The sequence below is a fragment of the Lissotriton vulgaris genome, unplaced genomic scaffold (assembly GCF_964263255.1).
Source record: "Lissotriton vulgaris unplaced genomic scaffold, aLisVul1.2 SCAFFOLD_3764, whole genome shotgun sequence".
Taxonomy (NCBI): domain Eukaryota; kingdom Metazoa; phylum Chordata; class Amphibia; order Caudata; family Salamandridae; genus Lissotriton; species Lissotriton vulgaris.
In genome coordinates this window covers 92,595-120,467 of record NW_028242426.1, presented here as the reverse complement: position 1 = coordinate 120,467, position 27,873 = coordinate 92,595, and the positions used below count along the sequence as shown (strand labels likewise).

Sequence of the window (27,873 nt, the reverse complement as noted above, 5' to 3'; positions counted from 1 at the left end):
GGTATTGCCTGCGTAGGAGGCAATGGGCCAGATAAATGAAATTATGTATTTGCAATTTCCTAATACCGAATTTTAGCGATTCACTATTAGGGAATCACAAAATGGGATTAACAACAATGTTTTCGACACTGTTAGCGATTCGCAGTGGGTCACAAATGGACCTGCCTCATCAATAGTCATGAAGCAGGTCGCAATTTGCGATCCATTGTGAATGGCTACAATCACAGGGATGGTGGAGTGCTGGGGTCAGCAGACCACCAAGTTTCTGATTGATTTATAAAAAAAGTAATTTTTTAGTAATGGTGCCCATTTTCTTGAAAGGAAAATGGGATGCATTTAAAAAATAAAAATGAAAAGCTACCTTTTCATTTTTTAAGAGTAGGCAGTAGACCTTGGGATCACTGCCTGCTCTTAAAAAACTGTTGGCGCCCACATTCAAAAAGAGGAAGGGGGCTCCTTGGGGACCCCTTCACAGTTGCGAATGGGTTACCACCAACTTGAAGTTGGTGGTAACTGTGAATGTTTTGTGACTGCATTCCCGGGCGCAAAACATTCATACATACCAGAGCTATTCGGTATTAGGATAGAACGCCCTAAACGCTCCCCTTCCTAACACTGAATCGCAAAAGCAAAATGCGATTCGGTAACAAGTTACTGAGTCACCTTCTGTACTTGGCAAAATGCATTTTACTGGTCACAGCGAATGGTAAAATGCTTTGTACATCTGGCCCAAAGTTCATTCCATGGGATCTTATGACATGGAAAAGTGGAATCATGTAGATGCTGAAGAGGGTCGGGCTCAGTGCTGATCCTTAAGGTACTCCGCAGATGAAGTTCTTGGGTTCGGAAATGTGGGGGGGAGCCTGACTTGGTGGGTCCTGATGGACTATAAATATTTTGCTTCATATTATAAATTGTATTGCGGAAGACCAGAGTATGCCCACAAAAAAACAGCAATATTGAGTGCAGTTGCCACAAGCTTACAAAACCATGAACTTGACTTGGGCTATTATTTTTTAAATGGTTGGTAAATTTTTAAAACAAAACAAAACACTGACACAAAATCTCTAAGCCCGATCCAAGTTTCAGTTTGCCCATTTTAAAGTGGAAATTCCTCTGGTAACCTCTTGGAGGAATGTATTTTATATTTTTGCTCAGTGAGATTTTAGAGGCAAGATTGGTAAATGGTTTCCGAAGTGCAAATGTAAAATACTGACGACCATATCAGGGTTTGTGCCAATTTGGCTTTTGAGGATTCCGTGGTTAATAATGAGGAATGTAATGCACAGTACATGTTTTCCCGGACTGGGAAATGCATTACGATAGGAATTTTGATTAGATGATCAGTACTGCTTATATGATGAGTGTGTTGACGGCACCAGCTGGAAATACCTAATGTAGCCTGTCTAAAGTGTGGTGGAGATAACCAACTTAATCAAGCAAGTAGACAGCATGAACTCAGACAGCAAAGTAAAGCAAAACAATCAGAAGTTGCATCAAACCCAATTGCAGAACACAAATCGGAAAACACGTTTATTTCCATTGATGCATGTAAAAGGCACTTTTAATTATTTTGACAATATTCCGCATTAGACCATAAGTAATTAATCAACAGGTGCACTTCAGGTTAGTTCCATAATTGCAATAAACGACCTACCTCTCCAGACATATCAGGTGCCAAGGGAATAGCAGGCCACAAAGTAGAGTAGAAGCCGAAAAACACTATCCACAATACAATGCTGCCCCATATAGCTATATGGCTGAACTGTTGAAAAAAAATGTGCAAATGAAAGTTATTAATTTTTAAGATATGACTACACATAGAAAGGTAAACAATTAGGTTGGATTTTATCAAATGTGAACAAGTGTATTCAAATCAAATGTATCTAGTTCTTCATGTACAGACTCAAAGAATCTCCAGCTTCCCCCTCCCCGTCTAGTCATATCACGGTCTCTTTATTTCTCTCTCTGCAAAATCATTTCTTTCATTTTTTTCCGTCACGAATTGAGGGAAGCTGTTTTATGCATTTACCACCCTACTCTGAAGCCATCAGAGGAGTACACTACGCTCGTTTTTATTTGCTTTGGTATTTTATAGCGAACTTGGTTGGTTGGCTTGCCTGTAGGTAGGTGTAAGCAGTGGGCATGTTGGAACCCCCACTCTCCACCAGACTAGCCTGGCTGTTCAGGGCTGATACCCCAAAACAGGTCCGATGATGCTTGTTGCCGGTCCAGGGAGGACCTGGCCTGACAGTTCGGGTTGGACTGTTCCCATGGGGAGAAGGGTCAAGAATGATTTCATATGTCTGGGTCCAAACTGGAGTGGCATGGTGCAGCTACCCTTTCTTTTTAATAAATTTTTTTTTAAAACGTCCCTTTAGGATAGGGGGTCCCTGGGGCTAGGCCCTATAGCTATTCCTCACTGTGTAAGGCCAAAGGCCCTGCACAGAGTTTTATTGACTGTCTGCAACCTAGGGGTGGCAGGGTTACATTTACGAATGGCATCTAAGTATTACTTTGAGTTAAAAAACCTGGAAATTCACTGAAAACACTAAAACACGAAATCTTAGAAATTCACTGAAAAAACAAAGTTTAAAGTAATGTTATAGTTAGGTGAATTTGCCACTGACAACACTGAAATAAAGAAAAACGCAGAAGTTCACCATTTATAGTTAGCAGCGCCAACAATAACTTGAACTTCCACTATGCACTGCTTATGACCTCACATATTGCATCACTTATGACATGTTCCATGACATAATTTATGACCCAACTAATGACATAAAATAACACCATTGCATTCCTGCGTTCTTTAAAAACACTGGGTGGCCATGTCCCGGGAGAGGTGGGGAGGGGGTTGGGGGGAGATGAGGGGTTTCTTTTTGGGGGAGGGGGATGTGCATGGCTCCCCTCTTCAGGCAAATTTCGGTCCGGGGTCCAATATATTATTTAGGGGAGGGGGTACGCCGACCACCTCCCCAGGCCAATTTCATCACCAGGGACCCCATCTCCTGGGGCCAAGGTCTTTTCAGGGGTAGGGGGTATGTGGCCCCCACTCCCTGAGTCATTTTGGCCCCGTAAACCCCATGCTATGGGTCCCGATGTCTTTTTGAGTGGAAGGGGGAAGCAACCGATGGGCATCGGGCCACTTGCGGCCCGAGGCCCATCCCTGGGGGGCCGGCATATTTTTTAAGGGGAGGGGGACCGCCTCCTAAAGCCTCTAAAGACTTTGGAGACCCCATCCCCAGGGGCAGGGAAACTTATTAAAAGGGAGGGGTACTGCATGGCCTACCTCCCATAGCCTTTCATTGCCCTGGAACCCCATCCCCCGGGACCAGTTCACAAGCTATGTCGTGGGAAGTCCACCCCCGGAACATAGCGGTTTCACAGCCATTACCAGCGTGGACAGGGAAATCTGTGTGTACTCTTGCTCCATGGGAGCATTTTCAAAATTCCCGACACACAGCAGCAAAAACAAAGTCTGCTCCCAGTGGTGGTGGTGTGGGGGTGAAAATGCTTGTCGGGTTGGGAGCAGACGTTCGATCTGTTTGAAACAGATCAAAAAATTGCTCTCGCATGGAGGAAGTAGCAATAGAAGTGGCTCCCTCTGGGCGGGAGCAATACTGGCTCCTGCTGCCTGCGGGGAGCCGGCTGGGGCCATTGGGGCTCCAGTGGCTGTCCTCAAGGATTCTTCCTAAGGGTGGGCACAAGGGCATCCAACCATAAGAAGTGTGAGCCCTGGGGCATAGGGCCACCGGGGACGATAATGGTTCAGGGAAGGCAACCATGTGACCCCCTTCTCTTAACCGTTAGTAGTGGCCCCTGGGGATGGGTTCCTAGGGCCTAACAAGGTTCAGGGAGGGAGCCATGTGCCCACTCCTCCCCTTTTATTAAAATAAATGGCCCTGAAGGATGGGATCCCAAATCCTAACAAGGCTCAAGGAGGAAGGCTATATGGCCCACCTCTCTTTTAGTTAAAAAAAACGGCTGTGGGATTGAGGTCCTCAGGGCCTAACAAGGCTCAAGGAGGAAGAACAAGCGGTCCCCTCCCCTACTCTATGGTACAAAAAACAGCCCTGGGGGATGGGGTCCTCAGGACCTAATAGGACTCGGGATGGGGACCAGGCAGCCCCATCCCCATTGTTTTAAGTAGTGTCTCCAGGGAACGGATTTTCAGGCCCTAATAAGGCCGTAATAGGATCTGGGAGGGCGCCACGCACCCCTCCCCTTAAAAAAAATAAAAGCCCTGTAGGATGGGGCTCCCAGGACCAGGTCCTGAGCCTAATCCCACACCGTGCATGGCAATGGCCCTGCCTGCGCCGTGTAGGGTTGGCTGCCTTTCAGGGGTTTGACTACAGGCCTTGTGGTCCGCCCCCCACAGGGCATGGCCGAAGGCTGTACGCATTGTGGGGTTGGCTGCTGCCAGGCCCTGTGCCCAACCCCCTGCCATACAGAACTGAAGGCCCTGCACAGTGTGGGGTTGGCTCCATGCGTGGGGTTAGTTTCGGGGCCTGGCCACAGGCCAAGTCCTGCAGCCAAACCCCTGCCGCGCACAGCCAAAGGCTGTGTGCTGAGGGGCGTTAGGTTTACATATGGTAATTAAATATTACTGTACGATAAAAAAAAAACTTGATTTCACTGAATAAAACAGAGGTTAAAGTAGCGTTATAATTAGGTGAAATGTTCAGTAACTGTAAGAAAGTGCATGATTGCCCCACTTGTTGCTGAACTGCTGATGTGCTGTGGCTGAGTGTGTCATGGGTTCCTGCTAAACAGGTACCCAGGGCCTATGTTCTTTCCCTAAACTGCATTGCAAACAAAATCCAATTGCCACTCTTTGGCCACAGGTCAGTCCCTTGTAAATGGTACCACTGCCTTTGCAGGCTGTGTGTTTTGGTGCAGAACAAAGTAAAAGAGTCGACATGGCACACATCCCTGTGTAAGGCTTGTATATGTTGGGTATGCTGGCCCAACGAACCGTGCACTATCCACTTGGTGCTATGCACCTAAACTTATTTCATTTTTTCAACAAATAATAAACCTTATATGTTCTCAGTTACTTGTATTTATTTTGAATTCTTTTATCTCTTTTACTCATGTGTATATTACCACATAGTGTTGCATTTCAACAACTTATATTTTGTTCTCAGTCACAATAACAATAACATTACATTTCATGTTATGCTTTACAATGCCATATGTTATACATTTTTTGAAAGTGCCCAATGCATTTCGGCACTACCAAGGTGCCTTCATCAGGGGCGAGCCTGTAAAAAATAAACAAAATAACCATGTAATTGCAAATATTGGTTGCCCATGGGTGTTGTTCTGTGTGTACTTTGAATGTTGTCATACCTGTGTGCGTTGTGCTCAATTCTCAAACCTGTGTGGAAAAATGTACTATTTTAAACCTACTGCCAAGCAATTTCCATACAATTAATCCATGATATATGGATCAAGTCAAGGTTCCAAAGATTAGCTTACCACAAATATTGTGCGTTCAAAGCTCCCTAAACGACAAACAAGAAACATGTTCAGTGACCTTCTCACTGCTACAAAGCAACTGCGTATATCTCAAACTGCCCCTGTGTATTAATCGGCATACCTGTTTTTCCAGCACTGTGATGCTCTGCAAGACATAATAACAAACCACATATCCAGTATTATAGCTACGAACTAATTGACTGCTAGTTATGTCTCATCATCTTTCGCTTTCTGCTCCCGCATACCTGTTAAATCCGACTGTTCTGCGTTCACTGTAGGAAGTAAACAAACAGATCCACTATCAGTGTCAAAACTAACTATAAAAGGCTAAATCACAACTATGTCTCTAGCGGTATTGCCGAGGTCCGTTCTTATCTAATTTCCAAAACATCCACTCCGTTTCGAAATGACCTGCTATTCTTTCCGAGAAAGTATCAGCCGCTACCGGTGTTACCGCGTCTCGTATCAATTCTCCCGCGAGTCTCCTGGGGTTACTAACACAAACAACGGACTACGAAGCTACAAACCAACGATGTACGGACGCCATCTTTCAATGGGTATCTTGTTCTATAACTCTGTTCACTTAAACTACGTTTCGTGCTCAAAACCTGTTTGTGGCTGATATATGTAGTGTCGAGTCAATGTGTTCACACCACGATTTATGTATTGTAGTACAGGAATTTTTGGTCATAGTCAACGAATATCATTAAACCCTGTGTGTTATAAGGTATGACAACATATGCGTAAATCAATGTATTCAACTTCACAAAAAAATGCTTAACAGGTGCAGTTGTATTGTAATCGCATTTCTTGATTATAATTTACAACATTAATTATAATTCATCATGTCTAATACCCCTATGGTTTGTCTCAATGCTGCTCTATGATTGATTTCACTGAATATATTCAGGAGACTCGCGGGAGAATTGATAGGAGACGCGGTAACGCCGGTAGCGGCTGATACTTTCTCGGAAAGAATAGCAGGTCATTTCGAAACAGAGTGGATGTTTTGGAAATTAGGTAAGAACGGACCTCGGCCATACCGCTAGAGACATAGTTGTGATTTAGCCTTTCATAGTTAGTTTTGACACTGATAGTGGATCTGTTTGTTTACTTCCTACAGTGAACGCAGAACAGTCGGATTTAACAGGTATGCGGGAGCGGAAAGCGAAAGATGATGAGACATAACTAGCAATCAATTAGTTCGTAGCTATAATACTGGATATGTGGTTTGTTATTATGTCTTGCAGAACGTCACAGTGCTGGAAAAACAGGTATGCTGATTAATACACAGGGGCAGTTTGAGATATACGCAGTTGCTTTGTAGCAGTGAGAAGGTCACTGAACATGTTTCTTGTTTGTCGTTTAGAGAGCTTTGAACGCACAACATTTGTGGTAAGCTAATCTTTGGAACCTTGACTTGATCCATATATCATGGATTAATTGTATGGAAATTGCTTGGCAGTAGGTTTAAAATAGTACATTTTTCCACACAGGTTTGAGAATTGAGCACAACGCACACAGGTATGACAACATTCAAAGTACACACAGAACAACACCCATGGGCAACCAATATTTGCAATTACATGGTTATTTTGTTTATTTTTTACAGGCTCGCCCCTGATGAAGGCACCTTGGTAGTGCCGAAATGCATTGGGCACTTTCAAAAAATGTATAACATATGGCATTGTAAAGCATAACATGAAATGTAATGTTATTGTTATTGTGACTGTGAACAAAATATAAGTTGTTGAAATGCAACACTATGTGGTAATATACACATGAGTAAAAGAGATAAAAGAATTCAAAATAAATACAAGTAACTGAGAACATATAAGGTTTATTATTTGTTGAAAAAATGAAATAAGTTTAGGTGCATAGCACCAAGTGGATAGTGCACGGTTCGTTGGGCCAGCATACCCAACATAAACAAGCCTTTCTTACCAAGGGACTGACAAACCCTGTAACCGCAGCACCATTTTGAAAAATTTAGGAAAAATACGTTGAACGGAGTGCTCCCTAACCCAGGATTAAACACATCCCTGTGTGCCATGACTCTAACCCACTGCACTGGCATAGATCAGCCACCCCTTTAGTTGGGTGCACTATATCAGTGGTGATGGTACAGGTGCATGAGCCCTGTACTGCTACAGTGTCCAAGTCAATTCTTAGAATTGAAAATGCAGTAATGCCATTAAGAGTATATGGTGCTGGGAGTTTGTCATTACGAACTCCACAGTACCACAATGGCTTTACTGAAAACTGAGATGTTTGGTATCAAGCTTCTCAGCACATTAAACCCACAGATGCCAGGGTGGGATTTAATGGAAAATGCACACAGAGGGCCTTATTAGGTGTTCCCCCTGAAAAACAACCTAACACTAGTTTCCAGTGGGAGCTGAGCTGCCACCACCAGACATGTTTCTGGACCCCTAGGTCGCGAGCCTGCTGCTCTCAGGGGTCCCAAACAATGCACATCCTGGGACGACGTGCCAAGCCTCCTCCTCAGGATGGGCAGTGTCCACGAAGGGGAGGCTTCAAAGGCTTGCTGCCTTTGTGAGCTTCCCCAGGCGCATTGCTGCTTCCAGCCACTAGCCCCCATCAGTTCTGACCCCCACAGTGGGACTGAGAATTGGCAAGAAAACCAAGTGAGGAAGGGAGGTGTGCCCACCTTTGCCAACCCCACCCCTCAGGAGGGGGAGGCGAGGTGAAGCACAACTCTTAGTGCCCGTTATCTTGCAGATCCAACCAGAGTTAGGCCTATTCACCCCTCCCACTGGAGGCTGGCTTAATAGGGGGTGTACTCACCCCAAGGAGGGGACCCATTGTTCCCAACCTTTACCTACCTGTAACGCCCATAAATTTAGCATTTAGGGGCCACCCCGAACCTTGCCTCCTCAGACAAGAACCGAACAAGAAGAAAAGAAGAAGGACAAAGAGCCGTGCGGAAACGAAGAAGAGGAGGATGCCCACTGACTTGGCCCCAGCCCTACCAGCCTGTCCCCACCTCCAATCTGCAGAAGCGAAATCCCAGTGTGTCCTGCAGCCAGCAACCTCAAGAACCCCAAGGACCTGCACTGCCTTCCACAGAAATGACTGTCTCCCCTGAACACCGGATATGTTCAACCACAGACTCTGGCTCCCGCCTGCACCCGTCACCCATGGCCCGAGTTCGAGTGGCCCACCACCACGAGGAGGTCTACCCGGAGATCATGACCTGAGATCTGGTGATCTCTGACCTGCCTCGAATCTCCCTGCGAAGCCTGCAGCCTCTTTCTGGAGGATCCCCCCGATCGTGACCGGAGCTGGTAAGACCAGAGCTGGTAAGAAAACCCAACGCCTAAAGACACCCATGCACCCGAAGTCCCAAGGCCTTGGGGGGCTCAACTGACGGTGTCCTAGCATCCCAAGGCATCCCAACTTACCGCTCCAACCGGTGGTCACCTCCAGAAGATATTCGTCCCCGAGACTTCAGTCTTTGTTGAAACCGGAGAATCCCCATTGAAACCAATAGGGCACCCAATGCCAAAAACAGCACCCTGCACCCAGCCGTCTCTGCGCTACTGTGGGTGTACTTTGGGTGCTAACTCGGATCCCCTTTTGCCTTGAGTCTAACACCAGGAGCTTTGCGCCCACAACCCTTTGGCCTGCTCGTAAGCAGCCACCAACCGGATGCCGCCTGTTCCCCTTTGGATAACATTGGGCCCCAACCCTCTGCACCCGGCCGCCCTAGTACCGCTGAAGATGTTTTGAGAGTGAGTGCATTCTTGACCATAGGGCAACCCTTGTTCTAATCCCAGAAACTCAACCCCAAAGACCGAGTACTCACCTGGTAATCGATCACTTAATTTCTCTCTAAAGGAATACATTGACTACGAAAAAATTTGCGTAGAGTTGATTTTTATTGAACTCTGAAAAACTACAACTGTTTTTACTTACCTTTTCTCTAGGAAATGTCCCAGTGTGATATCTAGGCATATCACACGGAGTGGAAAAAGTAGCTTAAAAAAATCATCTAAAAAGTAACTGAAAAGTAATCTGTACAATAATTTCGATATTTTGACTTACCTGTATTTCAATCAAACTGCATTTGAACCTGCATTCTACTGTAAACACTGCATAAGATTTTGCAAAGCATTTATTTCACTTACATAAGCCAGGCTTGGTTATAGAAATAAAATAACTTAAGAATATTTTTATAAAAACAAAATTGGTCTGAGTTCAGTCTTTGAGTGTGTGACATGATTTGCTAATTAAGTGTGTACAACAAATGCTTAACACTACCCTATGATAAAGCCTTACTGCTCACCCACACTACCACAAGTAGAGAGTATGGTGCTATCTACTTTTATCTCTGCCTACCTTTGGGGTTCCACTGGACTCTGTGCACACTATATCTCATTTTGGTATAGTATATACAGAGGCAGCTTTCTACAGTAACAATGTAATGTTCTAAACTCTAATAAGCACAAAAATTCACCAGTTACAGGTATAGTTATTTCAAGTAACTACAACTTGTGCCCTAAAGTAACTATAACTCGCGCCCTCAGCATGTACCGGTAAATACCCCAAATATTACATAAATCATGACATCTTCTATGACTTCATTGATAATATCACTGTGACATTTGCAGCGAAATGATTGATGAGAGAACTGTGCATGGCAGGGGTGGGAGCTATAGTTACCTGAGGACACAAGTTATAGTTTCTTGAGATAACTATAACTGGTGAATTACAGTAGTTTTTAGAGTTTAAAACGTTGTTGTTAATGAACGTTTCACCTAACTATAACATTACTTTAACCTTAGTTTTTTACCCGTAATATATATATATATATATATATATATATATATATATATATATGAATATATATAAAATAGTTAACAAATGTCCAACAGATAGCACAATTGCGATTTTAGAATGCGGAGTGCTGCAACAGTGTATTTTCTACGAGGACATCCATAAGACTGCCTCATGGTATTACCTCTACATGTTTGCAAAATTTCTGCCTAGATTCTTTAACACAGATTACTTGGAAAGTTCTATAGTCCGGTAAACGCTCAGGCAGAGACATCATTAAATCTGATGAAGCGAGGCATTCAGGAGCTAATCATGTGCAACAGGCTCAAATAAAACTGGTTCAAACTGCTTAGCTTAACTCATACTGTAATGATTTCCTACACCACTATTATCCTCATCTTGCCCAGGTGCGTAGACATTTGGAAACCGGAGGGTAGAAGAGGCGGACTAAAAAGAACTGCAAATCTGGCAATTGACTTTCCTTGTTCCCCTTTAAAAGGTAACTCACTATTCTCTTTTAAGTAGTCTGTAAGATCATGTGCCTCATGCAACATGAACAAAAACGGTCCACCGCCTCTACCTCATATCAATGTCACTGGAGCCAATGGCACTGGTGTTAATCACTCCCTCCATAAGTTCAGGAATGTTGCCAGAGTAACCTCAAAAGGATGAAGCTAGGAATTAAACAGATCAGAGGCCAAGCTATGAGGAGGAAGAATCCAATGGCTGGTGCAAACCTTGCTTCCTTTGTTTACTGTGGTGAGAGGATTAATGCTGATTTATGCTTCTTGTGTTGATGTCGCTTGTGGTGAGGAGCTCTAGTAGTGTGACTCCTCATCGAAGATTTGGATTAAGGTTTTGACTAGGACAAATCATTATGTGTGGGCATTATGAATTTTTGCTCCAATTGTCTTATTGCTTTTGTATAAGTAAGCATGCATGAGATAAAGATGTTTCATCATGCTTGGGACTGAGTCAACAGGGCTATGACAAATGGAAGCCTGTACTGAATATCTCCGGTTTGCAGTTTGAGCTGGGCATATACCCCCATAAAGCTTTAGAGGATCGACGCTATGAAATTACAAAAAATGCATAAATAGGCGTAGCATCTATGAGTAAAGTATTAAGTCATGTCACTGTGTGGTGCCCTAGTAGGCCTGTTCATTACTTAAAGTTGATGTCTCCTGGTCCTGCAGCTGACGCCTTTACAGCATCACCTGGTGATATTGATCGAGCTTTAGGACTAGGAAGGGATCAAGATGAGGAATTTATGGAAGGAGTATTGATTTCAAATTCGGATCTTGTTTTTTTTGCAAGGTAACATTCTGAAAGTAATCACGAAAATAATTGCCTGTTTAGCAGAGGTTGCTTATTATGTGGAGAATATTATATTTTTTCCATTTGTATGTGTGGGCCACATATTGGGTATTCCAAATCTTTAGAGATGCAAAATAATAAATCGCATATTTTATTTCATTTCTTAATTTGAGATTTAACTCAGTCTCCCGATTTAGATGGTATCAGTTTACAGTAAAATATTAAGACATCAAGGGCCAGATGTAGGTCGCCAATTACCGGTCGGTAACGGCCGATTTCGGCCGTTACCGACCGGTAATTGGTTTTTGAGATGTAGGGGGCCCGAATTTTACCGAATATGTATATTTACCGAATCGGTAATTCCAGATGTAGCTGGCACTTCAAAGAGTGCCACAGGCCCTTTAGGAGTCGGTATTTACCTCCCAATCCTATTGGGTGGTAAAATACCGAATTCAGGTGTACATGCACATCTGTGCATGTACACCTGCGCCATGCGACATACAGACATGCCCTTAGGGCATGTATGTGTGCCACATGGCACACAAGCCTGGAATTGGGGTGCTACAGGGTGTCAAAGTGACACCCCGTTCCCCCTTGCAGGATTCGGTATTTCCCATTGATTCCTATGGGCTTCAAGGCCCATAGGAATCAATGGGAAATACCGATTCTGTATTTACCGAATCTTACAGAATCGGTTATTGTTAAATTAAAATTACCTACATCGGCCTCCTTCCAATTTAGCTACTCTTAAATACCGAATCGGTATGATTCGGTATTTAAGAGAAGGTAAATCGGAATTACCTACATCGGGCCCCAAATGTCCTGACCTATCAACCCTTAATACGCCAACAGTGGAGACCAGTTGGGCAATCATGTTAAGGCTGTGGGCAAAGAGGACACAAGTGTTGTTCACTTAGTTCAAGGAAAGTGTGAAGGCACTCCCCTTACCCAATCTCATGCAACAACCAGAATCCCCATTCATTTAAGTAAAGCCAAATATATATTTTTACAACATTTTAAGTTTGCCTTAATGAATAAAACAAGAAATAATAAGTTCATACCAAAGTCCAATAGGATGTCTCAAGTCCTGCTTTCAAGCATACTGTAATCACCACAAACTGTAAAAGAAAATTATATGATGTTATATCTCTCATGAGCAGACAAAACGATAAATAAGCCATGAATCAAAATGCAGATATCACAATCAAATCCACCCTAAATTTTCCGGAAAGGCCCATAATTGGTTGTTCTAACGTGTTCAGTTCCAGAGACACAATAAAATGCATCACAGCCCTGGTATGGGTATTGGCTGCCACTGCTCCCAAGAGACCCGGTATGAATGTATCTAAACCTGACAAGCAAGGATTTTAGCTATTGTGCTGATAAACATCAAATAATTTCCACAAAAAATTACTTACCTTCAGTAACAATCTTTCTGGTTGATACTCTACCTATAGATTCCCCTCCACCTCTCTTCACTCTCCCCCCAGATGTCAGACTGGTCATAAAAAATATGCAATAACGTGCACACACTGACAGGTGTCACCAGTTCTCAGACTCTACTGCTGCGCCCCCCAGGACACGAACTTGCAGAGCCATAATTTTTTCTTTCCTTTCCCAAATGCCCTTAGACGGGGTGACAAGTCTGACTAATTCAACACAAATGAGCAGTCCAGGACTAAAAAAACATCATATTAACAAATGTTTATAATTACTCCTCAGAACTGAGTGGGAGGATTGTTGAGAAATCTACAGGCAGATTGAGTATCCACCAAAAAGATCATAAAGAAAGGCAATAAGTTGGAAACTTCTACCTGCAGTTTCCTCACCTCTTCAATCAATACCAAAGCAATGGCCAACAGAGGTGGGCAAAAACCAAAGTAATAGCAACAGTATTGAACAAATGATCACAACTATCACACGTGGCAGGACCTGAACAAGCACGTGGGCATAACATGAAAAACCACACTCCTTATGATGGTGACCTCTTAGAAGTAAAGCAGAAGCTGAGATAACAGAAGTAGCAACCCAATGCAACATTAGAAACTAAATAAAGAGGCATCCTAGTTAAGCCTCAATACACTGGCACGTACACCCAAAACAATGAAATACAGCACGGCACCAGCAGACAGCCCACACAGACAACATGACCTGTTGCAAGCGAATGTCACTAGAGGATGTGTAGGCAGCTGGCAGAACAAACTTATATGCAGACAGTGCAAAATGAATTATGTAGTAGACTGTAGGCTGGGGCAGCTGTGCGCTCAATAAATCAGGATAACATAACATAGGCACAGTCTCTGTCCACCTAGGCCAGGAGAAGTGATAACAAGGTCAAACGAGGATAGCTCAAGAATGTCGCAGACACTTCACAAGAGGCAAACAACAGCCTAGTATCTTTCAGAGGCCGAGTTGACCAGTAAACATTACTCCTCCAGGTCCTAGTTACTTCAAAACATGAAGAATCAGTCTACTTGGGTGCCAATTAGGACATGAGATACCAATCCCAAATAAACCACATAGTCGTCCAGTTAACAAAGAGTGGTGATATGAAAGTTTAGGCCAAAAAATAGAGGACAAAGAAGCTTCCCTAAAGATTTTTCAAAATATTAGTCTCTTCATCAAAATAAGGGAAAGAGTGATAGCTACGTAACTGCACAAGAGAATAACATATTCGGTATGGCCTACACCCTAAACAAAAACCTGATAACATCTGCCTCCTACACAGCAAACCCTCAAGAGGAGCCCACAGGCAATGGTGAAAAGGAAAATGCCCCTGCCTGTAAATCTCCATTACCAACTCAGCTATTGTATCAAATAAACAGAAAACATCAAGCCAGGTCTAGTAAGTTAGCCTGGACGTCCTCCAGAAGACCACAAGAAGGATACCATGGAGGACTTTGGTAAAGAAGAACCTAAGGATCCAGCTACTGATTACAATATGTCAGTTCTAGTTCCAAGAAGCTGCTTAGCTGTCCGGAAACTAACACATACTGGAGGGACCACCACCTGCACTGTCTCACAAAACTGCACAGAGGTAACAAGCCAACCAACATACTACATTAAAAAAGCACAGGGCCGTTCTCTAAGACAAGAAAGTCCTTGCCACTGTTACTCCAGCTGTCATTGGTCAGGTCACACAGTGCCTTTCTGTCTTCATACCCTTTGCCCGATAGATTTGGTGTACTTCCATAGTTCTCAAGGATGATGGCAACCCCGTCGTCTTCCACTTAAGGTATAAAGCATAAACTTGGTAGGCAGAGTCCAGAGATTTATCAATAGGAGCCAAACTTTTCTCCCTCGTGCTAATGCAAAGCATACCAGTGGTACCTTGACAGATGGTTGCTCTGAAATGAAACACAAACTTCTGAAGAGCAAGGCAAGTAGCTCCTTTCAGAAGACCACTGCAAATAGATACTAAATGCAAGATGTTTAAGGAATGGTCAAATTTGTCTATCGACAACAGCTCAGAGTTTTAAAAAATTTCAAGACAAAATTACATCCACAAATGTGAAGATGAACCTTTAAAAAATGATGGAAAAAGGAGTCCAATGAAATATTGCATATCCTGTACTTAGATCATAGTAATACTATAGTCTTGCGCACTGTTTTATTATGCAAGTGTAACCTTGCATGTACCCTATTGAATATATTACTTTCCTTCAGTAAGGCTCATTCTGGTAGAGACGCTTAAGCTTGTACCCAAACGCAAAACCAACCAGCCAAGGTAGCTAGATGCCCACTCCAGGTGATATCGGAGAGTCATGGAGCAACCCTGTTAGTCAATGTGATTCTTCTCCAACACTTCTAGTTCTCTTTCAGAGGAACCATAGACTGCAGTCAGTTTTCCTTATTCCAGCATGGCTTTTTGGGAACAGAACTCACAGGACAAGAGTTCCACAGTTTCATTTATCCACAGGGAAATAGGTTCTGCTGACACCGTGGTGTCACTTTGGGATCCCTTGGTTTCACCATCGCAGGTCGATGCAAGTCCTTCCCTGATGCAGCAGCATCTTCAGCTCATCCCAAGTTAGCTCCTTCACAGCCTTCTCCTTCTGAGCAGCATCTTGTTTGTGCAAGGGCACCTCAAGGACTCTTCCTAAGTAGGTGGCCAACTCTCTCCCTTGAAATAGGTCTAAAGTAGCCCTTCCTGGCAGCATAAGCTTAAGATCCCAGATGTATGGCCCAAAACCAGGCTTGGGAAATGGTGGGGAATACCCCAACCATAGAGCACAGAGAATACCATAGTCAGGCTTGACCATGCCTTGGGTGTCTAGGGCAAAGCCTGAGAAGTTGCAAAGGTGGGAAAAATAAAGGTTGGAGCTACAAGAATCGCCAAACCAGGAGGAATTGATTTTTCCAATGGGCAGTGGTTTAGAAATGGTGGGGCTGTTCTGAAAAGAGCAATTATTACTAGCCGGAAAGAATCAGCCTGCACAGTGAAGAAAATATGTTTTTACTAGGTCCTCTATTACCCCATACCCTTTGTGCTTGCATTAGTCTGCTTATACCTGGCTTCAGGAAATTGGTCAGGTGTGTGTTATTTGACCTTTCTTCTTCCCCCTACCTTTACTGCTGTTGGGACACATCACTTGACCAATCCCCACCTCCATCATCATATGCCTAGGGGAGTAATTGAGGCAGATGACACTGCAGGACAGGAGGCCGGGGACTTCTTCAAAGGTTTCCTGCCATTCTTGGGTCCTATGGTCAACAGCCGAAACATACAACACCTTACCCGAGTGGTGGAGGCAACCATTAATGAAACAGCAGAGGCATTGGGCAACATCAGCGCAGAGCTTCAAGCGGACCGCCTGATGACACTACAACATCGAATGGTACTTGACATCATCCTTGCTGACCGTGGTGGTGTATGTAAACTAATCTTCTCCAACTGCTGCATTTACATACCTGATAACGCTCCATCAGTCTATCAAGCTATCCAACGTCTGCATAAACTTTCTTCTGAGATTCATCAACAACAAAACGGCCTGTCCCTCATGGGCTGGATTTGGGGCCTCCTTTCCAGATGGGAATGGGGCATCCTCATTTTATTTGCCTTAGGAACAGCAGTCATCATCTCATGCTGCCTGTGTATCAAGTGCTTGCCTAGGCTTTGTGCTATGTGTACACTGGCCCTTAAAAGTTCCCCGGTCAGTACATGTGACACCAACGTGAGAATAATGCTTCAACAAGAAATTGGTGACCTAATGCAGATAGACATTTCCTAAGAACATGTTTTGCCACTCAATGGCAAAAGAAGGGTCTGAAGAAAATACGTTTTTACTAGGTCATATTAATTTCCTTACATTCCTCCATTTCTTGCCATCTCGTGACAAAACCCTGCCTACAGCCTCCATTACTGCTGACGCTAAAAAAGACTATCACATACCCAAGCCCTTTGTTCTTTGCAATTAACCAATTCATCAACAGAAAGCCAGAAAGCCATGAGACACCTACGCCCTGTGTAAACAAGCTTGTTTTTCATCTTCTGCTTCCTGCTTGGTAAACATCCTTGACAACGTGATCAGGTCATCTGGACAATGGTCTGACTGACCAAGCCTTGATGAAGCTGATTGAACAATGGTCTGACTGACCGAGCCTTGATCAAGCTGATTGAACAATGGTCTGAATGCCGAGTCTTGATCAAGCTGATTGAAGAATGGTTTGAATGCCGAGCCTTGATCAGGTCATCAACTACAAACACTGCCTTGATCAGGTCATCAACTACAAACACCGCCCTGATTGAACAAGGAACTGAATGCCAAAAGAGTGGAATAAAAATGTATATAAGGCTAATTCGCTGTGGAGTAAAGCAGCAGCCTCCTGGGTTTTGTCTCTGACTAGCTTGGGACTCTGTTCCATAGCCCGGGCTATTGAAATAAAGGTGGGTCTCTCTGCAGACGAAGGTTTCCGGGTCCACTTTATTAAATAAGGAGGGTAAGAGTAGACTCGGGTAATTCCCGCACCGCCAAGCCCCCACTCCTCCTTGAGGTGGGCTTTTCTTGGTTCTACAACAGGGTCAACAAAAGGACCGGGAACCTCTAGTCTTAACTCTGTGAGTGCCGGAGGTTTGTCTGACTTTGAAGAAGAGTCCAGCGTTGGCAAACTTCATTGAGACTCCAAACGGTCCTGAGAACAAAACCACTTGAGTAAGGAAGAAGAGGATCTCCTTCTATGACTCCTTTTGTGCTTCTTGTGGAAATATCTCTTAGGAGAGCATTTCCTGGAAGGTGACATATCTCTAGCAGAGGGAGTCCACTTGGGAATCTTTACATACCTTTGTCAAATATGACTTTACCTCTCACTCTCTGAAGGTATTCGCGTGTACGGAGGTGCAAGAGTGTCACAGGCCCTAGTGGTGTGTCCCGACTCCAGACACCACATACAGTAGTCATGGGGATCCAAAGGGACATCTTTATGTGACTGTGTCTGCAAGTCCTGAAGTCTATTTGAGAAGATATTTCACCTAGTCGCTGAAACACTGAGAAAGGGCTTAGCACCATGATGATGAGCCATGGAAAAACAGAAATGATGCCAGCATGCTGATGGGCACCTAATATATTCCAGAGATGTCATGTCCAAAAGTGGAGCATGGACTGTAACCATGTGAAACCACCTGAAGGCACTGGGAAGTCACTGATTGTAAAAAGCATTCCTGACTATTGTGAACCCTGGAAGGAGTATGCATAAGGTGAGAGATTTGCTGGAAGATGCAGCATCAGAAAGACTCAGTTGAGGGGGACTGTCAGACAAACGTAAAAAGGGTGAGACCAGAAGGCCACTCTCCAAGGCAAGCACAGGAAAAAAATCCTATCTTGCCACTACATACAGTATCCTTGTCAACTTCATCAGTCATCTACAGTATGGCAAGCTGGCAACAGTGATGCTACGAACGAAGGCTGCACGTGGCAAACTCCTCCAGACCTGCTCTGGTTCTCAATCTATGACACAGAAATTATTTCAACACACTTGTATGATTGTTGTGTGTTCTGAAATAGTGGGTAACAAAAAATACAGCTTGTTATGATGCTCAAATCAGGGGTGCACTTTCCATAACCATACATGAGACCTTTCTCCGTCCCAAAACTTAAACCAGTTTTAAAGCTTTCTCCTGCATTAGAGTTGGTTTGAGCAAAATCCCGAAACTGGATGTGTGCACATACACTGAGCTAGCCACTTTCACTGTGCATCTGACAGAAACTGGAAAGTCAACTGTTGTAATTGTAATGTAACAATACTTACGGTTGAACAGATAGAGAAAATGGAACTCTCATGATGAAAAGCACTACATTGATCCTGATTTTTGCATAGTTAACCCTCGTCGGGTACCATATGTAAAAACGTGCAGTTTTCATGAGTTACACATCACGCTTACAGTGTCAGAAAAAATACACAATTTCACAAACCACCCAAACTACAGCATAGCACTATAGCTCTCATTTTAAGGGCCGAGTAAACCCTGATTTGGTCGGTAAAGTGTTTTTCTAGCAGTATCAGAATTACAAAAATTGTCTGAAAACTGCACTCCCGGTGTTTCCCATCCTAACATTTTGGCAACTGAACACTAGTGAAATTCAAAGGCAAGATATTGAGGAATTACTGCAGGAACTGGACGCAGTAATACAATAACTTTTAAGGGCCTGCTCATAGCCCCCACTCAGAATACTGCAACCTACCTGCACGCCAGAATTTTTAACTGCGGCCGTAGACATTTCCTGGTGCCGAAACACAGATGACGCAATCGTGGCCCAAGGCAAAACCAAAGGGGATGATGGACGGAGTGTTGAACATTGCAAGCACTCACCCCCAGTCAACTGATCTGGGTTTAATCCATCATCATTCTTTAGCTCACTCCGCCAACCCAGTTCAGAAATGGCCATATGCAAATCAGTCTGACCCTGTGCCTCACGGGACCAGCCAGCCCGAACTGCCAAGCCATGTCTTCCCTGGACCAGAAACAAGCATCCTGGGACCGGTTTCTGGCTAATCAGCAGTCATCAGCCAGGCTAGCTTGAATCCAGTGGCAAAGTGAGCAAGGGACCCACGTCTAGGCAAACCCTGCCAACTTAGGGCGAACAAAGCAAAACCAAAGGGGATGATGGAAGGAGTGTTGAACATTGCAAGCACTCCCCCCCAGTCAACTGATCTGGGTTTAATCCATCATCATTCTTTAGCTCACTCCGCCACCCCAGTTCAGATATGGCCATATGCAAATCAATCTGACCCTGTGCCTCATGGGAACAGTCCAGCCCGAACTGCCAAGCCATGTCTTCCCTGGACCGGAAACAAGCATCTGTGGTCCAGTCAGAACGAGAGTCTATGGGGCTATTATATTATTCTATCGTAAATTTCTTAAGTATGAAAACTATTACAATCACCTCTCAACTGCCCTCCATACATGTCAACACTTGTGTTACAAAGGATGATCCAAACAAATCTTGTTTAATCCATCTAGTGTGAAGGAAGCGACCTTCATGAACACTGAACTACATCTGTGGAGCCGAAGATCCTATCCTGGCGCCCAGGATCAGTGAAACAACAGGTACGCGCATCAGGGACATCGGGTGGGCTGCAGCGGAGGGATTCTGCAGTAACCGGGTGCTCTTTGCAATGGATGATGCCTGAGAGACAACACCTTCCGTGTCAACAAGCACGTCTTTCACGTCTTTGCGGGAGCATGGTGCCACCCGGGAAGAATAGCTCTACATTCCGGGCACATGAGAATATGGAAGACGAGTCACTGCAAAGAAGAAACTCTTCCTTCTTCAAATGTGCCTCTCCCTCTCGCAAGTGGATCCCTACTCGGGACAGCAGCAGGCCATGGTCTCGGACTAGAAAGCCAACCCCTGGACCACCATGCAAAAGGTGGGGTGAACCACCTGGCATTGGGCGGCGACAACTCTACCAGAGGGCCAAAGGAAACCAGACTTTCCCTGCTCCTGTGTTTCAACCAATGAGATCACCCATCTCTCTCTCCGACCCAGAAATGGTCCTTTCAGGGTCGGGAGCTCCGGGCAAACAAACTAGATCATCAATCAGGGAATGTAAAAATGGGAGGAGAGCTCCCGAGGCACTGAGTATGACTCCTCGCAGAGGCAAATTGTACGAACTCCGGTTCTGTTTTTTTTTTTTTTTGCTTGACCAAAAATGATCCTGGTGCTGAAGGACATTTCAGGTACCCCGAGGGGAGCAGAAGGGGGGCATAACATTCACCATCTGCCTCCCCAGTGTAAGTCCAATGCACATGGTGAGTGAATGCCAGGGAGAGGCATGCTTGTGCCAGGAGGAAGTTCGGTTCTCCACTCCGGTTCGTGTTTTTGATTGAGCAAAAATGATGCCTGGTAACCAGTGCTTTAAATGGGCCGGTACTCACCGGTACTGAGTACCGGCACTTCCTAAATGTATCACTTTGAGTACCGGCACTTCTCTTCTTCAAAAGGAGAGTACCGGTACTCATAAAAAGGTAGGCTCGTGGCTGTGCTGGTGAGCCTGAGTGGGACATGTCACTGACAGCCAGCCGAGGCGCCGCTTCTGCAGCCCCCTCCCACCCATCAGAGCCCCAGCTGAGCTATTCAGCAGGGCTATTTTGGAAAATGTCTGGTGCTCGCCGTCATGCTGTGCTTGAAAAAGGTGGGTCGGGACTCATTTTACCTGCTAGTGTGCCGTGTGATTTTCAAAGCGCCGCACTTCAGGTAGTGACAAGTGAAAAGTAAGTCAGCGCAGGGTAACACTTTGAACATAAATGTTAGGAGACAAAAGGGTGGCGGAATCTCACACGTCCTTTCTCTTGATGTGAGTGTTAATGCCCAGACAATGCGATCGAAGAGGAACCTGGAGCGCTAATCTGTTTTCTGCATTGAGGCGCCTACCTTCCTAACGCCAAATGCCTCCATTGGCCGGTCTGCTTCTTATATGCCAATACTGTGGCAGGATGTTTCATTTCCTGCCTGCCAGCCGGGCCCCAGTGCACCCATGAAATTCCCCTGCTGCCTGGAGTTGAAGGAGGAAGCTGGTGTTTGAGAATCAATCACCTGCTCACCTCTTCCTGTTATTGCTGTGCCCAGTAGAACCCGACTTCTGCCCAGACTCACCACCCCATCGTGAGTCTCATAGTGGGAGCAGGTGGCAGAGGCAGAGACACTGCAGCAGGGCTCGCTGTCTGACTCTCTGAAGAAGAGACAGGCTAGCGATCCCCGCGGTGCCATGCAGCAGCTCCTCGGTGGATCGTTCAGACAGCAGTAAAGAGATCATTTAATATTCTCCAGCTGCTGACATTTAAACTGTTTGTTACAAAAATGATTAGGGCTCCAGCACGGCATAGGTCCTTGCAAATGGGCACAATAGAGTTGTCTGTGTGTGCTGAATATGCGCTACGTTTTGTCTAAACTAGCAGTTTTGCTGATTTATTAGTAGTGCAAAGGGTTTAACATCCCTGCTTGACAGTGACACTACAAAGCAGCACCCTTTATTTTATCAGCACAGTTAGACTTGCTAAGTCAGAGATAACTCATGGGATTATTGTTGCCGCTGTCGAGAAGTGGACTCTGACCAATAAGTAGCCTAGATGGTTAATGCGCCTTCAAAAAGGCATATTGTATTGTACTGTATTGTATGTGGATAGCTCAGTGAGTTGCTGTTTTTGTCACAGAGATCCCTTTATTATATGTGGTTTGGCCGCACCTGAAACTGAGGTTGGGGTGGAGGGTGCTCATTTTTATTGAAATTAAATAATAGCTTCAAAAGCACCTGCTGCCGAGTTTGACTTCCTTGTTGCTCAAATGAGTGCGATTTCTGATATTTGTCTACTTCCATTGACTTCATACAATGGTTATGCTCGCAAGAATGTGCCCCTCTAAGTGTTACACATCTAGTTGTTGCCTGACTCTCGTAAATCCACTGAATCTATGAAAATGTCACACATGCAAACTGAAACAGCAGATCGACTCAAATGTGTAATTTTTTAATATTTATATGATTCTCTCATTTTGCTAGTGAAAAAGTGTCACTCACATCGTTGAAATGTCACTCATAATTACAATGAAAATATGAAAATGTCACACATAGCAATCTGAAACCTTGGCAGCTCTGGGGTCCATTGTGGCCCTGTGCTGTCAACACATTCACACTATCCTCTGCATTTGCGTAAACACAGGAATCCTGGCAAAAAGCCATACTGAAGAGTATAACATGGCTTTTAACATACCAAAATCTTTTGTGTGTCTGCGTATGTTTGTCTGTTTGCCTGCATTTGTAAGCCTGTTTTTTGTAAGAAAAAAATGAGAGAGAAAGAATCAAGACACTCTCAGGAGGTATTTTAAAGAAAATGGGTGACCCTTTGTGTGTACATGTCTGCTCGGCGACAAAGGTTCATAAATAACGAAGTAGGGAGGGTTGGTGAGTGAGTGAGTGGATGGGTGAATGAGTGAGCAAGGGTGGATGTGCAGATGAATGGATGGATGATTGAATGGATGGGTGAAAGAGGGTGGATGATTGGATATAAGAGCCGACGATGGGTGGATACGTTAAATATTGGATGGATGAATGAAAGGTAGAGATGGATGAAAGGGTGGATGATGGATGAGTGAAAGGAGGAATTGAGTGAAAGGGTGGATGGAATGAAAGGGCGGATGGTATAATGGAGTGAAAGTGTTGATGGATTGATGAGCGAAAGGATTGATGGGTGAGTGAAAAGATGTATAAAGAGATGGATGAGTGAAAAGATTAATGGATAGGTTTAAGGAGGGATGGATAGGTTTGGATATGAAGGGTGGACAGACGGAATGGTGAAAATCAACTGAATGATGGATGAAAAACTGAATAGACAACAGAATGTAAATGGTAAATGGTGAACATCAGCAGGTAAATGGTTGGATGAAAGGATGAATGGATAGATCGATGGAAGAGACAAGAGATATCTTCTGGGGAGAGTCATGATGATTTGCTTGGTGCCATAAGAGCTTTGGTTCGAAGTGGGGGTATTTTCAGTTTCTTCCTACTCACTTGCTCAAAAATATATAGTATTGTGCTAAACAACAGCAATTAACAGTATGGCATTAAGAAGGTGCAACTATTGCAAGAAAAGTAAACGTAAACATATTATTGCATTTCACTTTCATTTTGTGTAATGAGTTAACCTGCTTTGTTTATATAACCACATTTATCATGTGTTTTGGTGTGTGCTGCAACAATTATAAAAGTCGTTAAGTACCATTATGTCCTGCCCTTAGCCCCGCCCACTCACTACACCTCTAGCGCATTTTAATGAGTACCTGCACTTATTTCTTCCCATTTAAAGCACTGCTGGTAACCCAGGTGGCATTTTAGGTCCCCTGAAGGGCGTCTTTCAGGGGTGACATCACATCTGTTCCCCAAGGGAGCTCAAATGTGGATTGTGAAGGGAGCTCTGGGATTTAGGGAAGGCATGTTTTGTCCCTGAAGCCCGGCTCTCCACTTCGCTTCTCTTTTTTCTCTTGACAAAATAAATAAACAAACCGCAATCCATGAGCATATCCTTTTCGAGTGTCACTCGGGCCCTCTCGGATAGAATTCTGCTTCCGGGTCGAGGCTCTGCCGCAGTCCCGGAGCAGCAATTGTTCTGCAAGGTGCATCGCTAAAAAGCTGCCTCTCGCTGTCTCAGGGCATGGGATGCTGTGATTTTGTCTTCTTTCAGTGGCGTGGACAGGTGGCAAAAAACACTCTGTCACCGAGTGGACTGTTACTACTATGCTGCAAAGCTTGTGCTATGTCTCAGGCATTGATAATGTGCCACGGGTGCTTTTCGCTTAGGTTTTGTGGATACAAGAGTGCTTTCCTGGCAAACATTTACATTTGATGACGAAATTTTCTATTTAATCGACCCATACTTCTAACAGTTATTTAGGCGAGCGGGTTCTGGCAAAAAGTACCGATTTGGACGAACAAAATGGTGGTCCCAAAAGTTGTCGTGGAAACAATGGTTTAAAATCTATGGATGCACAAAGTACAGAGAACATTTTTGCTCACCATTTTAATGTATACATTTAAAAGTATTTAAAATTAATATCATACATTAAGATATAAACTAATTTTCTATATTTAAAAAAGAAACCCTTCGAGTAAATGTTTTGTAAACACAAGTCTATCGATAGACGGCGCATTTCTGTTGTCCATGTTTTACACTTTGTGAACCTGAGGCAATTGCATTAAAGCCCAGCTGTTCACCTCCCTCGGGGACTTTAGTTATCTATGAAGATATTTCCGTTAATCTGCGTTGTTGTCACACGGCGGATGCTTCCACCGCCCACGTGGCTGCGGACAGAGGCCCATTGTTGAGACACACTGTGCTCCCTGGAGTGCTGCGTGGAGGGCTTGGCAGTTGAAAGCACGTAGGAGGAACTGGCGTCAGTCACACACGTGATGAGCACTTGCGTACCTGATATAAGGCACGGTTCACGTAAGGTGTCAACAAGAATAGCATCGAATAACACACGTTCCACCCGTAAACCAGTTCTTTATCAGAGACATCATGTAATTCTGAAAGTGCCTTGAGCGCTCCGACATGTGGTGCTGGGGTTATTTTGTCAGTCTCAAGCACCTTCCCTCCTCACACTAGGATCACAACAGCACGGTGGTGATTCGGCGTGGGTGGCCCGAGGAAAGACGCACCGTGAGCCGAGTGGGCATTTGGGAGTGCTAGAGAGGGCCAGGATACTTGGCAAGGACCGACTCCAGCTGAGGACGGGCGGAGTACACACGTCACAATGCCGCTTAATGCTCAGAGTGCATTTTGTACTGCCAAGCAGAGAAGACAGCAGCCCTTGTGATGTCTTCTGTGGAAACGTCTCCAGCCTCTCCACCACGCACTACTCGAGAACTATGGATATAGTAGAGGGGGTCTTGTATGTAAATTAGGCATTTGAAAAAGAAAAAAAAACACTACACACGTTTGCATGAGGAATAATGGCGGTTTTTGTATTAAACTGAATATTTTGTCACCAGGCACATGCATGGGCGGCCATCTTAGAATTTGTTTTGTTTTTCGAACTTGGAGCTGAGGGATATACAGACCTTCCTGATCAAGGAGACTAACCGGGATACTATTGACCCTGACTGTGGGAGATCTCTTTATATATATATATATATATTTACAACGTTTGCGATTGGAGAAATAAACTCCCACCTGATTCGTCAGGAGATTGTGTACTGTGGGTTTAAGTCTGAGAGGCTACTTTCTCTAAAGGAACATTTAAGTGAAAAGGCATTATTTTTCATAATATACTTTAAGGCCTGATGAAGTTCTCTCAAGGGAACAAAATGCGTTGGCTGATGACCAATTTTTAAGAATGTTTCTACAATAAAGGAAACTGCTGGACTAATTTGATGACTGACTTCATCCTTGGTGCACCTTCCTCTTATCAACAGACAACAGCCCTTGTGATGACTTCTGTGGTAATGTCTCCACCATGCACCACTGGAGAACTATTGATAGAGGGGGTCTTGTATGTGAATTACACTTTTCAACAAAAAAATACTGTAATTTTACATGAGGAATGAGGACTGTTTTTGTATTAACCCCTTCCATGCTGATGACGAACCCCAGCCGTCATGCACTGCGGTGCTCGTGTGCTGATGACGGCTGGGGTTCGTCACGGCCCGCCCCTGTTCGTGCTGTTTACAGCACACCAGGGGAATCGCGGCCGCATGGAAAGGGTTAAACTGGATATTTTGTCACCAGGCACATGCATGGGCGGCCATCTTGGAATTCGTTTTGCTTTTCTTTGTAACAAAAGATAGTCCAAAGTGTGCACATGCGTTCTAATGCACCAGTGGCCTTTTTATCATGGATGCCATTTAGAAGTCACCAGGGGTCGTAGCTGCAACCCCTGGCAGGCTTCTTGTGACTGCTGGCGTCAGACCACCAGCCATATATTAGCTCGCCAAGTAATATTTACTCTGAATAGAAAAGGTGCAGGGTAGCTTAATAAAGCTTAATATTTTTTCACTGGATCTCCATTGTCTAAAGGGATATATTTATGTTTTCACTTTGGTTGAATTTAAGCAAGGCCTTGTTTTCAATTGTGTTTTAGCCAATTTTGCAAGAACATTGAAATGACACAAGTCACGCGTTTAGGCAGGAATCATTTAGCACCGGCCGCTTATCGCCTCACCGATGAATCTCAGATTTATGAAAAAGAGTGCCTCGCCTTCCCCTCTCCACTGGTATACCAATGGAAGAAATACAGCTGCCAGTGTCCAGAACGTGCTACATGTTCTCTCTGAGATAATAGAGGTGTGTGGTATGAGAGGAACTAAACGGTGTGCACCTGTTTGCATAGGAACGGAACAGAAAGCATGTGGCTGCAACGCGACAGCGTGTGACTATGACTGTACCAATGTCAAGGGCTGCAATGTCGCAAGCTATATCCATGCCAGAGGTAGGAGAACTCAGCTACCTGCCTAAGCCAGTGAATGCACCATTTAAACTCCTGAATCCAGAGCAGAAAGATGCTGCTTTCCCCCCCACTATACATTATCAAAAGAAATGCAGATTGATACACTGATGGTTTCCTTCATTTTTAAAAGCTTCAAATAGCAATGTATGTCCCTTAGCTTGATAAGGTTTGAATGCATTTGTTTCTCATGTATTTAATGTTGAAACTAACAGCCTTAACATATATATGAAAATTAAGCTAGAAAATAAAAAATGTGAATTAAAGTACTAATGCCCACATGCATCATTGAGAATTGCATTCGCAACGGTGCGAATCGCAATTTTCGGCCGTTTGCGAATGCAATTCTCAAATTTGGGATGCATCATGCTTTTCGCAATTTTAGGAATCGCAACCATGTTGCGATTTCTAAAATTGCGATTCCATTTAAGAAATCGCAATTTGAGATTTCTTAAATGCAATGCATGAACATTTTTAATTTGCGAATTCGCAAATAGGAAGGGGTAAATTAGCATGAAGTTGACCTTCATGCTAATTTGCGAAAACTTTCAAAAATACACAAAAATGCATTTTTGAAAGTTTAATGTTAAACACACACACACACATGTCCTTGGGAAATGTGTGTGTGAACTTGCCCTTAAAGTTACATTTCAGAGGTGCAGGGGGGGGGGGGTCCTTTGGACCCCCCTCTGCACCCTTGGAAATGCATTCACAAATTGCGATTCGCAAAATGCTAATCGCAATTTGTGAATGCCTTCCCATTCATTCCTATGGGCCTCTTGGCCCATAGGAATCAATGGGAAGGGATTCCTTAATTGCGATTCGCAAATTGTGAATCGCA

The 27,873-nt window shown here is 44.2% G+C and overlaps 1 long non-coding RNA gene across 1 annotated transcript in view; it reads right to left on the bottom strand.

Moving 5' to 3' along the window:
- Positions 1-1,656: 1,656 nt before the first annotated feature.
- Positions 1,657-27,873, bottom strand: part of LOC147668965 (uncharacterized) — a 67,366-nt gene continuing 41,149 nt past the window's right edge. Inside the window, exons 3-4 of the long non-coding RNA XR_015303769.1 lie at positions 12,663-12,719; positions 1,657-1,765 (exon numbers count right to left, since the gene is read on the bottom strand). This is a non-coding gene — a long non-coding RNA (uncharacterized LOC147668965). The remainder of the gene's footprint in view (positions 1,766-12,662; positions 12,720-27,873) is intronic.